At 42.0% G+C, this 12,471-nt stretch overlaps 1 long non-coding RNA gene across 1 annotated transcript in view; it reads right to left on the bottom strand.

Annotated features, from left to right (window-relative positions):
* LOC126470657 (uncharacterized) overlaps positions 1-11,849 on the bottom strand; it is a 433,459-nt gene extending 421,610 nt beyond the window's left edge. The window contains exon 1 of the long non-coding RNA XR_007586272.1: positions 11,756-11,849. This is a non-coding gene — a long non-coding RNA (uncharacterized LOC126470657). The remainder of the gene's footprint in view (positions 1-11,755) is intronic.
* Between the last annotated feature and the right edge of the window lie 622 nt (positions 11,850-12,471).

Here is a 12,471-nt window from a genome sequence, read left to right as displayed (position 1 = left end):
TCAGCACAACGATGTGGTGAGAGACATACAAATTAAATGTAAATATGAATCAGCTGCCGCTGTCATGTTTGCTGGTAATAGAGATCCACAGAACTCTCTCTCTCTCTCTCTCTCCTCTCCCTCTCTTTCTCTCACTCCCGTGAGTGTTTGTGTGTGTGTATGTGTGTGTGTGTGTGTGTGTGTGTGTGTGTGTGTGTTTGTGTGGACAAGGAGAAGAAGGTGGGGAGAATAGGGAGCGGAGTGGGGCAGTGATAGGGGAAAGGGCTGATGAATGAAAATTAACACAGTACACAAACAATTCACTCACATTATAAACATTTCTATTCTCATCAAGAAAGCCGCGATGTATGAATAACCACACCAACTACTGAAACTAAATTTGAAAATTGCAAGTGAATTCACATTGAAATTAAAAACAGAAATTAGGCATAGTTAATTACTCCATTTATTACAAATTGATTCGATACTAGCTCCGAACACACAGACTGATAACGGCAAGATGTCAGCGATATCCTGGCGTTTTACAACTTTTTAGGGTTTAGATGCCCTCGCGGCTTCCCCCCCTCGGAGGTTCGAGTCCTCCCTCGGGCATGGGTGTGTGCGTCGTCCTTAGCGTAAGTTAGTTTAAGTTAGATTAAGTAATGTGTAAGCTTATGGCCCGATGACTTCAGCAGTTTGATCCCATAAGACCTTACCATAAATTTCCAAATTTTAGATGCCCTGCGGCAAGTATAGAATTTAAAAAAGAATTATTTTTTCTCGGAAACATGACTCATAATTAACAATTAGAACATAAACACAAACGATTGTGTATTTAAAAAAATTTATTAAGACTGTTGGAAATTATTCGATCCTTTAATTAAAAAATACACTGAAACGCCAAAGAAGTTGGTACAAGCATGTGTATTCAAAAAATGGTTCAAATGGCTCTGAGCACTATGGGACTTAACATCTGAGGTCATCAGTCCCCTAGAACTACTTAAACCTAACTAACCCAAGGACATCACACACATCCATGACCGAGGCAGGATTCGAACCTGCGACCGTAGCGGTCGCGCTGTTCCAGACTGTAGCGCCTAGAACCGCTTGGCCACCCCGGGCGGCATACGTATTCAAATAAGGAGATACGTAAACACGCAAAATACGGCGCTGCGGTTGGCAACGCCTATATAAGTGTCTGGCGTAGTGTTAGATCGGTTACTGATGGTACAATGGCAGGTTATCAAGATTTAAGTATGTTTGAACGTGGTGTTGCAGTCGGTGCACGAGCGAGCGATGGGACACAGCACATCCGAGGTAGTGATTTCCCGTACGACCATTTCACAAGAGTAAAGTGAATATCATGAATCCGGTAAAACATCAAATCTCCCACATCGCTGCAGCCCGTAAAAGGTCCTGCAAGAACGGGACCAACAACGACTAGAGAGAATAGTTCAACGTGACATAAATTTAACACTTCCGCTAATTGCTGCAGATTACAATGCTGGGCCATCAACAACAGTCAGAGTGTGAACCATTCAACTAAATATCATCGATATGTGCTTTCGGAGCCGAAGGCCCACTCGTGTACCTTTGATTATTGCACGACACAAAGTTTTACGCCTTCCCTGGGCCCGTCAACACTGTCATTGGACTGTTGATGACTGGAAACATGTTGCCTGGTCGGACGAGTCTCGTTTTAAATGTATCGAGTGGATGGACGTGTACGGATATGGAGACAACCTCATGAACCCATGGGCCCTGCACGTCAGCAGGGGGTCTGTTCAAGCTGATGGAGGCTCAGTAATGGTGCGGGGCGTGTGCAGTTGGAGTGATATGTGACCCCTGACACGTCTAGATTCGAGTCGAACAGATGACATGTACGTAAGCATCCTGTCTGTTCACTTGCATCCATTCATGTCCATTGTACATTCCGACGGACTTGGGCAATTCAAACAGGACAATGCGACATCCCACACGTCCAGAATTGCTACAGAGTGGCTCCAGGAACACTCTTCTGGGTTTAAACACTTCCGCTGGCCACCAAAATCCCCAGACGTGAACATTATTGAGCATATCTGGGATGCATTGGAACGCGCTGTTCAGAAGAGATCTCCACCCTCTCGTACTCTTACGGATCTATGGACAGCCCTGCGTGGTCCATAGTGTCAATTTCCTTCAGTACTACTTCAGACATTAGTCGAGTCCATGCCGTGTCGTGTTGCGGCACTTCTGCATGCTCGAGGGGGCCCTACACGATATTAGACAGGTGTACTAGTTTCTTTGGCTCTTCGGTGTATATGAGTTAATAAGTATTCTCCTGGTTCTTTTGTGTCATTCATTTTATACCTAATACTCCTACAAATTACCGGAGTTACTATTGAATGTGTCTGTGGTGTTATTTCTTGAAACATCTTGTATTGTTCATAGAACACTGTATACTTTTCAGACCGCTAACCGTCTTTATTACACTTTTTACTGGTTTCGGTTCAAAATGGTTCAAATGGCTCTGAGCACTATGGGACTCAACTGCTGAGGTCATTAGTCCCCTAGAACTTAGAACTAGTTAAACCTAACTAACCTAAGGACATCACAAACATCCACGCCCGAGGCAGGATTCGAACCTGCGACCGTAGCGGTCTTGCGGTTCCAGACTGCAGCGCCTTTAACCGCACGGCCACTTCGGCCGGCCTACTGGTTTCGGTTTGTCGAACATGTTTCAATTATCGTCTTACAGAAAACTGCACCTCATCTTTTTCTTTATTGTTAGCTTACTCAAGTAGACAATTTTCGAAAATGATCTGCTGGTTTCATCAAGCGCTAATGTTTGTGTGTGTTACAACATTTTTTAAACAAAACGCCAAGTCGCCATCTGAAACAACTGATAACAACATAAGCAAGCAATCCTGTCACAGTAAGTCAATGCAGTACTTGGAACTGCTTTTCTAGATGGTAATAAACTGCTGAAGGTGTTTACAATGCCTCGTAACTGCGTTGCAACTTGTTTACGTGACGTTAGAGCTGCAAAAATTGCTACATTAAATAGGACGGTGTGCAACACAAATGAGCCTGTAATACGTACTGCATTCAGTACCTGAAGAGAACGAATGCTCTTATGTTACATATGAAATAACAATGACAACATCTCCATCCGCCGTTTCGGCTTCCGAAGAATTACAAAGTTGCGAGATAAGCCATTTCTCTTCCAGCTATTGTTTTCACTGCAACGTATCAAAAGAAGCTCATTACAGAACTATATTTAGCACACTTGTTTTACTAGCATTCTAGTAAAAGTAAATACTCAAGGTTTCAGCGCTCGACCGATCTCCTGCAAAGAAAGCTTCATGTATTTACGTATGCATTGACGTTTTCCGGAATCACTCTGAGCAAATAGTCTCACTTAACTAAAGCAACTTCAGTTTGTTCCACGTACTGTATCAATTGACGTATCGAACGGCATAAACTAACAACAGTCTTCTATCGAAGCCTGTAGTGAGCAATAAACTAGAAGCACTGCTTTGTGTCAGCACGCCAGGCATGCATGGTGCAGAAATCACGTTTGCTCAGAAGGCCGAGTTCGTGTTCGAGAGCAGGTAAAATAGCGACTGCTGCCGACCTTGGTATCCTTCAGGAGCGCCTAAATCGATTCCACCTTTCGCCTGAGTTAGTACTAATTTATCTAGGAAGTTACAAGTCTGCCTGCCACGCATTCACAGCGCCAGTCTACTCATTCTCGTGCAAAAGGCCACAGTCGTGTTTAGCGATGTACTCACTTCTCATAAAACACATTTGCAATAACATGTTAGTTAATTAGTTACATTTTCCATAGGTCATATTCACGATGAACGTTACGATATGGAACGCGTCCACTGAATAAATAGAGACCACAAGTTAAAATAAAAATTATATAGTATTTACAGATTTTTTCTGTGTAAATCGCTATTTATTTCTACTCAAGAATTCACGTGTTCGACAGTATTATCCCATACGAGATCAGTGAATTAAATATGCAAAATATGTTAACTTACTGACTTTTGTGTACCCAATACTAGCAGTTATTCTTATAGCAAAAAATAGCCGGACCTAAACATTTTACCATGGCGTTTCCTGTTCAAGTTTTCATCAATATGCGTACCTCATAACTTAGAACTGTTTATCAGTTCTTGTTGATAAACTAGGTTAATAGACAGTGCAAAATTGGATGAACTGTGTTTTTCCAAAGTTTAAAGCTAGCACATATGGCGCAAAACCAGTCAGTAACTTTGACAAAAACATTATTTAATAATTTCGCTGTTGATGCTTCTTTGCTTAGTTTCACGAAAACACTTGTATCACCTACAAACAGGGCTAATTATACCCCCTGTTTTAAATAAAATAGTGGATCATTAACATAAAGCAAGGAGAATAATGGTCCAATCATCGAACCCTGTGGGCATCCCACTGTAGTTTTTTCCCCCATGCAGATGATGTGACCTCTTTCCTTGTATTACTCGAACAGCATAGAGTAGCTTCCTCCATTTTGTTTCTTAAATGGACATGCGCTGAAATATGTATTCCACGAAAACCTATTACGACTGATACAGTCAAATGCGTTCGATAAGTCACAGAAAAACCCAAATGTGAGTTACTAAGTATATCATAACTGCACACTTTGGTGACAACATTAGAATATATTGTCTTCTCAAAAAGTTTAGAAAATGATGTAAGGAGTAACATTGGATGGTTGTTATCAACATGTGAGGCGTCATCCTCCTCATAGAGAGGCCTAACATTGGCATATTTTAAACGACTGAGTAAACACGATGACTTAATGATGCAGCACACAAGTGATTAATAATATTATATGTTATAGGTCCAGAACTTGTTAGTGGCTTGTAAGAGTTATTGTCTGCCCCATACGAACTGTTACTTTTTAGAATCTTGGTGGCCTACAATATTTCAGATGGGGATTTGAGTTTAATATTTATTTCACTGAATATTCTTTGTATCGCTTTTTCAATGCCTTGTTTTGCTTTCTCTTCTGAATCGTTCCCACCAATTTTTTAAAAATAATTCTTAAACATGTCCACTACACATGAACTGTCTATCAGAATTCTCTCATTCTTTGTAACAGAAATATAACTTTGCCTTCTATGACTTCTTTCCGTGATTTGATTTTATAGGTTGATCTCTCAGTTTCAGACAAGAGGTGCATACTCTTAAAACTTTTTGCAATTTTTCTTAGTATGTTGCTGTGCTGTTCATAATGTGAAAGTATTTCTGGACCATTACTTGTTCTGGCTACTTTGTACATGGCTTTTTTGCGTTGTACTGCAGTTAATTATCTTTTTAACAAAATTACTTTCAAAAATAGATACAAACTCATTGTGAAATGCGTTGAATCTGCATCTGGCATTGAGTTGTTCTAAACTTCAACCCAATCAACATATTTTAAGCTTTCTTTAAATTTTTGAGTTGTTTTGGCATTAATCTGTCTCAATGTTTTCTTTGAGTGTGTTTGAACTGCGCACAGAGATAAGTTATGTTATACAACTGACTGTCCATCGTGATCTGGCAATCTATTTACCACTTGTTGCATGAATATTATCTATAACAGCTCTACCATCTTGAGCAGCTAGGATATGGACGTGTGAAACTGATTTAAGTGGCTAACAGCATTCTGTATGCTACCTTTCCTGTAAAATGTAAGTTAAAATCAACACAAATTAATAACCCTGTCTTTCGGCCTGACAAGCAGAACAACAAACTATCAAAATAGTGCATGAAAATTTCCCTGTTACCCAATGGGTATTCTGCATATTTTGACAATCTCAAGAATCACATGTCCCAGTATTAATTCACAAACTCATGCATCTATAACCCAATCCATATACAAATTACTTAGTTCTGTATTACTGTATTTACATTTGCTTTTTATGAATGCAACAACTGTTCCTTTATCCACATTGTGGCCACATGAACAGGCAGGCAATTTATAACCACTTACATTAAGATCTTCCATTCCTGTGTTTATATCGTATTCAAACAAACAAATAACATCTATTATTTCCAGTTACTAAGATTTTCACAAAAATGAACAATTCCTTTATTTCTTATCCTCCCTCCCCTCAGCATACTGATAAAAAAAATGTCGTGTGACGCGGGCCTCCCATCGGGTAGACCGCTCCCCTGGTGCAAGTCTTCTGATTTGACGCGACTTCGGCGACTTGCGCGTCGATGGGGATGAAATGATGATGATTAGGACAACACAACACCCATTCCCTGAGCGATGAAACATGCAGATGAACTGCACACACATTGCAGCAAACCTCAACAACATCATCAGCATGAATGTGGACGTATTAAAAAAAATCCCTCTTATCGATAATTGTAAGTTATTTGCTGAAATTTATTCATTATTGTGCATGCAGTATTCCTTTCTAATCGAAAGAAAATTCGTCTCTGGATATTCGTTTATACAACACAAAACGTTCCCTTAGTTGTATACATGACTGTTTATGAAACGCACAACAGCATAAAGTAACTTTCAAGAATTAAATACATTCTACACCTAGCCTTTTGTGATATGAAAATCTGTCTGAATATATGTTGCAAGTAAATTATATTACTCACCCAGAAGCAATAGGCATTAACAGGATAAAATTTTCTCCACAATGTGGAATCACATCAAGTTGATATTGAATGTGTGTCTAAGCAACTGTAATAGCTTCTATCCAAATCCAACCTCACAGTCCTCATGAGCTAATTGCCATTCAACAAATTCACAAAAATTGTTAATGGGAGGCATGTTAGGTAGATCACAGGTATTGCCTGTCTTAGATATCCCTTTCTGTACATGGAAGAACATCTTCTGTTGAAATACAGAATGATAGAGGCTATTGCTTTGGAGTTCTACAATTTTCCTGCCCCAGATGCCATTGATAACTATATCCAGAACCCCTAATAGATGAAATTACCTATGGCACTCAATGACGCCACAAGCCAGTAATTAATCTATCTGTTATATAAAGCAGAGTATCTGTGTGTATGTCTGGCATCTCCTCCCAAACCCCTGGATCGATTTCAATGAAATATGTCACTGAAACAGCAGGCCTTACAAGTATCAGCACTGTGGGGTTTATAACCTCCTAGCTCCCATAGCAGATACATCAGAAAAAAATTGTCTTTTCCAGCCCCTGGCATATAGGATGCCCAGCACAACACACATGTTGTATGAGACCAGTGTTGGCCTGCTAAATCAATCTGTTTTGCATGGCAGCCGACATGTCAGGGACAAGAAACTGTTATCAGAGCCCCAATAAACAGGCTGCCCTGCATGAGAGTCATGTCGTGTAGGAGAAGTATTGGGCTACTTTATCGACTTCCTTTGCATGGTAGCCTATATGTCAGGGGTAAATAAAGTATTTTCAAGCCCCTGATGAGTAGCTCACCCTGCATGACAAATGTGTTGGCCTGCTTTATTGAACTGTATTGCAGGAGCTACACATATTGATGAGCAAGGCTGAGGACAGCTTGAGATGGATAGAGGAGGGGATGTACAGAGGGAGGAAGAGGAGGAAATAGACAGCGAGAGGGGGAGGTGCATGAGGCAGGTGGAAGGTGTAGAGGGGTGATGTTCAGATGGGGAAGAAAGAGGGGGACCTGGAGATGGAAAGAGAGAGGGTGATGAGGATATGGTCAAGAGGAGTGGGGAGGAAGATATGTTCAGAGAGAGGAGGTGGAGGAAATGGACAAAGAGAGAGTGAGGAGGAGATGAAGAGACAGAGAGAATGGAGAGGAGGAAACAGACAGATGGAGGTGAAAGGATGAAGTGGATAGCCAGAGGGAGGGAGAGGTGGACACAGAGAAGGGGAGGAGGAAGAGGTGTGTTCATATAAATGTTGGACACAAGCACGGGCAAATGCCTTGGTGAAAGAACTAGTTATGAATAATTATAAATCACCTTTAAGGATATCATCTTACACTTAGTCAGCCATCATCACAGATCAGTTGGCATGAGGCTTAGTGAAAGCACTGTCACACCACTGTCTATCAGTTAGTCAACTGTATACAGATAGGTCTTTGGTTTGTCATCATAGGAAGTATGCGCAGAGAAGTAGATGCATATCACCTGCTGTACAGCAGATGGCAGCAAGCTTCACAGTCAATTACATCCCTAAAGTAGTATCAAGTGTTGCGTCAGCAAAGGATATGGAATCCATGTTCCATCCCTTACAAGCACCTGTGTTGCTTTCCATTTCGGCCTGGCGTCACGCTTCATGGTCCACTGACGGGATTATGACACGTCCACTTCTCTTTCGCCCGCATATTGAGCACATTCATTGTAGTAGAAACCTTACGCTCCACATGATCCGAAGCAACAAAAGGTGATTATGATTTTTCAGCCCTCCTGTTTCGCACCCTCCGCTGGCGTGGTCACAGAGGGGAGCGATATTGACACATGACTGAATGAAACGGCGACGGATCCCTCTAAGATCTCCCAGTTTAGCAAAACCATCCCTGCCACATGCGCACGTTTGTTGGGCACTTTAAAAATGTCCCTGACAGAGGCAGCCATTTACTGTTTCATACGCGGCTGTGCTTTGGGCTACCACCTCAACTGAGTGATGCTGCGTCGCTGAACTAGCACCTGATGGACGCGTGAGGAATCTAGATGGTGTCGAAAGGGTGTCTGTGACGTCAACGGCTAGAAATCCCCCGTGATCACGCCACAACAGGACGCGAAACAGGAGGGCTGAAAACACGTAACCACCCTTTGCTACTTGGGATCACTTTCAAATTTCGTCAGATGGTTTTGAACAGTCCGCAGTGTTTGACCCTGCACACTAGAGCAAAAATTGCGGTCGTGCAACAGACCAAAGGGGTGCGATCACGTTTAATGGGATAGTAGGATCACAATGCCCTTAGTGAAGGGTTGATTCCTCAGGACGGTGTTAGCAGTATCAAAGATTGTCAACAGCGTAGTCCTGTTGCTCATCGCATTGTGATCTGTCGTATTCGACCGCGAACTGTGTGGGAATCAGCGAGCCTCAAGGGAAGAAGTGGTCTCATCGACGCCCTATATGCCACCCCCTGAGGCCTTTTCGTGTCGATTTCCTCGGCCACCTATAAGAAAAGCGCGCCATTTCAGTGCTGGGCATCACTGTTATAACCTCTTTTGCAGAAGCGTCAAGACAAGGGGTGAAATGCGGCTAAGTAGAGTGACGACTGGCCCATCGTTTAACACATCCATGTTGGCGTTGGACAGAATTGTGGTGAAACTTGGTACCAATGCGAGGTCATTAACCCACGTTACATCCCACATGAACTTCTGAGCTGTAGCCTTTTTTTCGTATGTGTCGGCACCTTGCTGTTTGGAGCGTCGCCGAGCACATAGGTGACGTCGCGAAGTGCAATGTTTTTGCACTATTACAGAGGAAGGCTGTAGGCGCCTTTGAGCCAACAAACTTCTGCGTTGCGATGGGAGACAACTGTTGACTTTCGAAAAGTGACCCTTTGTGTTGCTCGGTGTAACTTTTGCTTAATACGGGGCGTAAATTACCCACACTATATAAATCATTTATTTGATAATAGGAGCACTCAACGACTTATGTTAGATTAAGCATAAAATAAAAAGTGACTGGTAGCAGGAACTTGAAATAAATAATTATCCCACACAGTCACGGCTCACAAACGTAGCCATTATGGCTGAAAATAATAATAGTTTCAAATCTTTTCTAAACTTTTTCTCGCTTACATGCTGAAAGTGAAATATTTTACAAATTAACTCATTTGTTGTAAAGCGAACAGATATTTGAAATTTTTTGTACAAGGAAATTCGATTCTTGAATAGGCTCTGAGTTTCACATCATTTACACACTTATTTCATGTCACTGAAGCTTCCACAGATGGTAGTTCTTTTTTTCTGGACAGTTCCTGTTGCCCTTTTTACTTTTAGCCACCGTCATGCCACTGAACGGACGGTTAAGTATGTAAAGGAAGGCGAAAACCGGGGAGCCTGGAACGATATAGTATTGGAAGGAGAGTAAAACAGAATTACTAGAGAATACGGGCTCGGTATTAGGATTGATAGAGGAAAACGACTCCTAGAACTCTAAAAAGTTGTCGCAATTATTAGCAAATGCACTGAACAACACTCACAAGAGGAGGCGGTATACGTAGAAAAAGTCTTGGCGACGAAGGAAGATGTCAAATGGTTCATGGGGACGGGGAGAAGGGGGCGGGCGGTGGGGGGGGGGGGGGGGGGCTAGAGACTTTGAACTTAGAAACTGGAGTGTTAAGTTGAACTCAGAAGCAGATGTACAGGGTGACAATTATTGAACTATATGAAATATAATCGTCATAACTCCTGAACGGTTAGAGTGAGGACTTCAAACTGTGTGGTTGGCCGCGGGGCATGATTGAAATTAGTATGCGCATATGGTTTGGTTTAGCGACGAAGTCCACTGTCATTTGGATGGGTTCGTCAGTACGCAAAATTGTCGCATTTGAGGGATTGAGAATCCGCATTATGCGATCGAGAAGTCTCTACACTGGGTGACTGTGTGGTGCGCAATGTCCACTCACGGAATAATCGGTGTAATATTCCTTGATGGGACGGTGACTACCGAACGGTACGTGAAGGTTTTGGAAGATGATTTCATCCCCATTATCCAAAGTGACCCTGATTTCGATGAGATGCGGTTCATGCAAGACGGAGCTCGACCCCATCGAAGCAGGAGAGTGTTTGGAGTAGCACTTTGCAGACTGCAATCTGGCTCTGAGGTACACAGAGGCCGCTGGCACGGGCCTGGATTGACCGCCATATTTTCCAGGTCTGAACACATGCGAGTCCTATTAATGGGGCTTTATTGTAGACAAGATGTACAGCAATAACTCTAAAACCATTGCTGAGCTGAAACAGCCATTGAGTTGGTCATCGACAGCATCGACTTTGCGACACTTCAGTGGGTCATGCAGAATTTCGTGTTCATCTGCGCGACATCATCGCCAATGATGGCAGGCATATCAAACATATCATAACCTAAATCCGAATATCTGTAGTGACGTTTACATGTTGAATAAAGTGTGTGCACGCCCTAGTTTGTAGATGGTTCAAATGGCTCTGAGCAATGTGGGACTTAACATCTGAGGTCATCAGTCCCCTAGAACTTCGAACTACTTAAACCTAACTAAGCTAAGGACATCACACACATCCATGTCCGAGGCAGGATTCGAACCTGCGACAGTAGCGGTCAAACGGTTCCAGACTGAAGCGCCTAGAACCGCTCGGCCAGGAGTTTGTAGATAATTTACGTTTTTTTTTATATAGTTCAATAACTGTCACCCTGTGCATTCAGATCACAATTTAATGATAATAAAGAGTGGATTGAATTTTAAGAAAAGCGTCGGGACCAAACAATATGGAAAGAAGTGGGATACGGAAGTAGGCTATAAATGCTGCGATCATGAATACCGCAGTGGACAGTCCTGTTGAAGAAGAATGCAGACCTCAGAAAAGGGTAGTCATAGATGTTGGACAGACAAGGATAACACCAAGGAAGGTAACTGAATAAACTTTAGTTAGCAGAGAAAATGATTCAGTTGATCGAGAAAAGAAGGAAACACAAACATGTTCAGGAAAGAGAATGAATTCACTTTTCAACGCAGAACGCAGAGGACAGAGCGAATAGGGGCAAAGAGTACTGGGTAGTAATAAAGTCTTAATTATACCTCAAGAACTTAAAGCTATGTAATTAATTGTTTGTTTATTTACAGTACACATCTGAGCACTGACACTCATTGGGATCCCCGCGCCGAAGTACCGTAGCACGCCGCTAGAGGACCCAAAACAAAATGACGTGTGCAAGGAACTGTCTGCTTACGTGACCGAAGATGAGTCTCGACCTGGAAACAAACGGGATCCAATATTAGAGCCAGAGTTTGACAGAGCGTTGTAAGACTTGCGATCAAACGGGGCAGAAGCGATAGATAAAATTCCTTAGGAATTTCTAAAATCATTAGAAGAATTGGCAACATAATGATTATTCCAGTTCATTTGTAGACTCTAAGAGACTTTATGACTAGCCTTTGTATCATCGCACTTTCGGCAGAACACCATCCCCCAATCCCGAAGATAGCAAAGGGAGGTAAGTGCTAAAACTGTCGCACAATCAGCTTAACACTGCATGCATTCTAGTTGCTGAAAATAATATAGAATACCCTGAAAAATGAAAAACACAATTGAAGTTGTGTTAGATGACGATTCGTTTGGCTTTAGGGAAGGTAAACGCAACACAGTGAGAATTCTGACGTTGCATTTGATACTAGATGCAATAGTTATAAAAAGCCGAGACACTCTCGTAGAGTTTGCCGAATTAGAAAACGCGCCCGACAAATTAAAATTGTGCAGGATGTTCGAAATTCTCAGGGAAATGGTTGTAAGCAATGGGAAAAATAAGAATGGAAGACCGAGAGAGAAGTGCTCGGATTAGAAAGGAAATAACGTAGGTA

The sequence above is a fragment of the Schistocerca serialis genome, chromosome 3 (genome assembly GCF_023864345.2).
Source record: "Schistocerca serialis cubense isolate TAMUIC-IGC-003099 chromosome 3, iqSchSeri2.2, whole genome shotgun sequence".
NCBI classification, from domain to species: domain Eukaryota; kingdom Metazoa; phylum Arthropoda; class Insecta; order Orthoptera; family Acrididae; genus Schistocerca; species Schistocerca serialis.
Note: the sequence above shows the minus strand (reverse complement) of the source record. Positions and strands in the feature narration are given on the sequence as shown.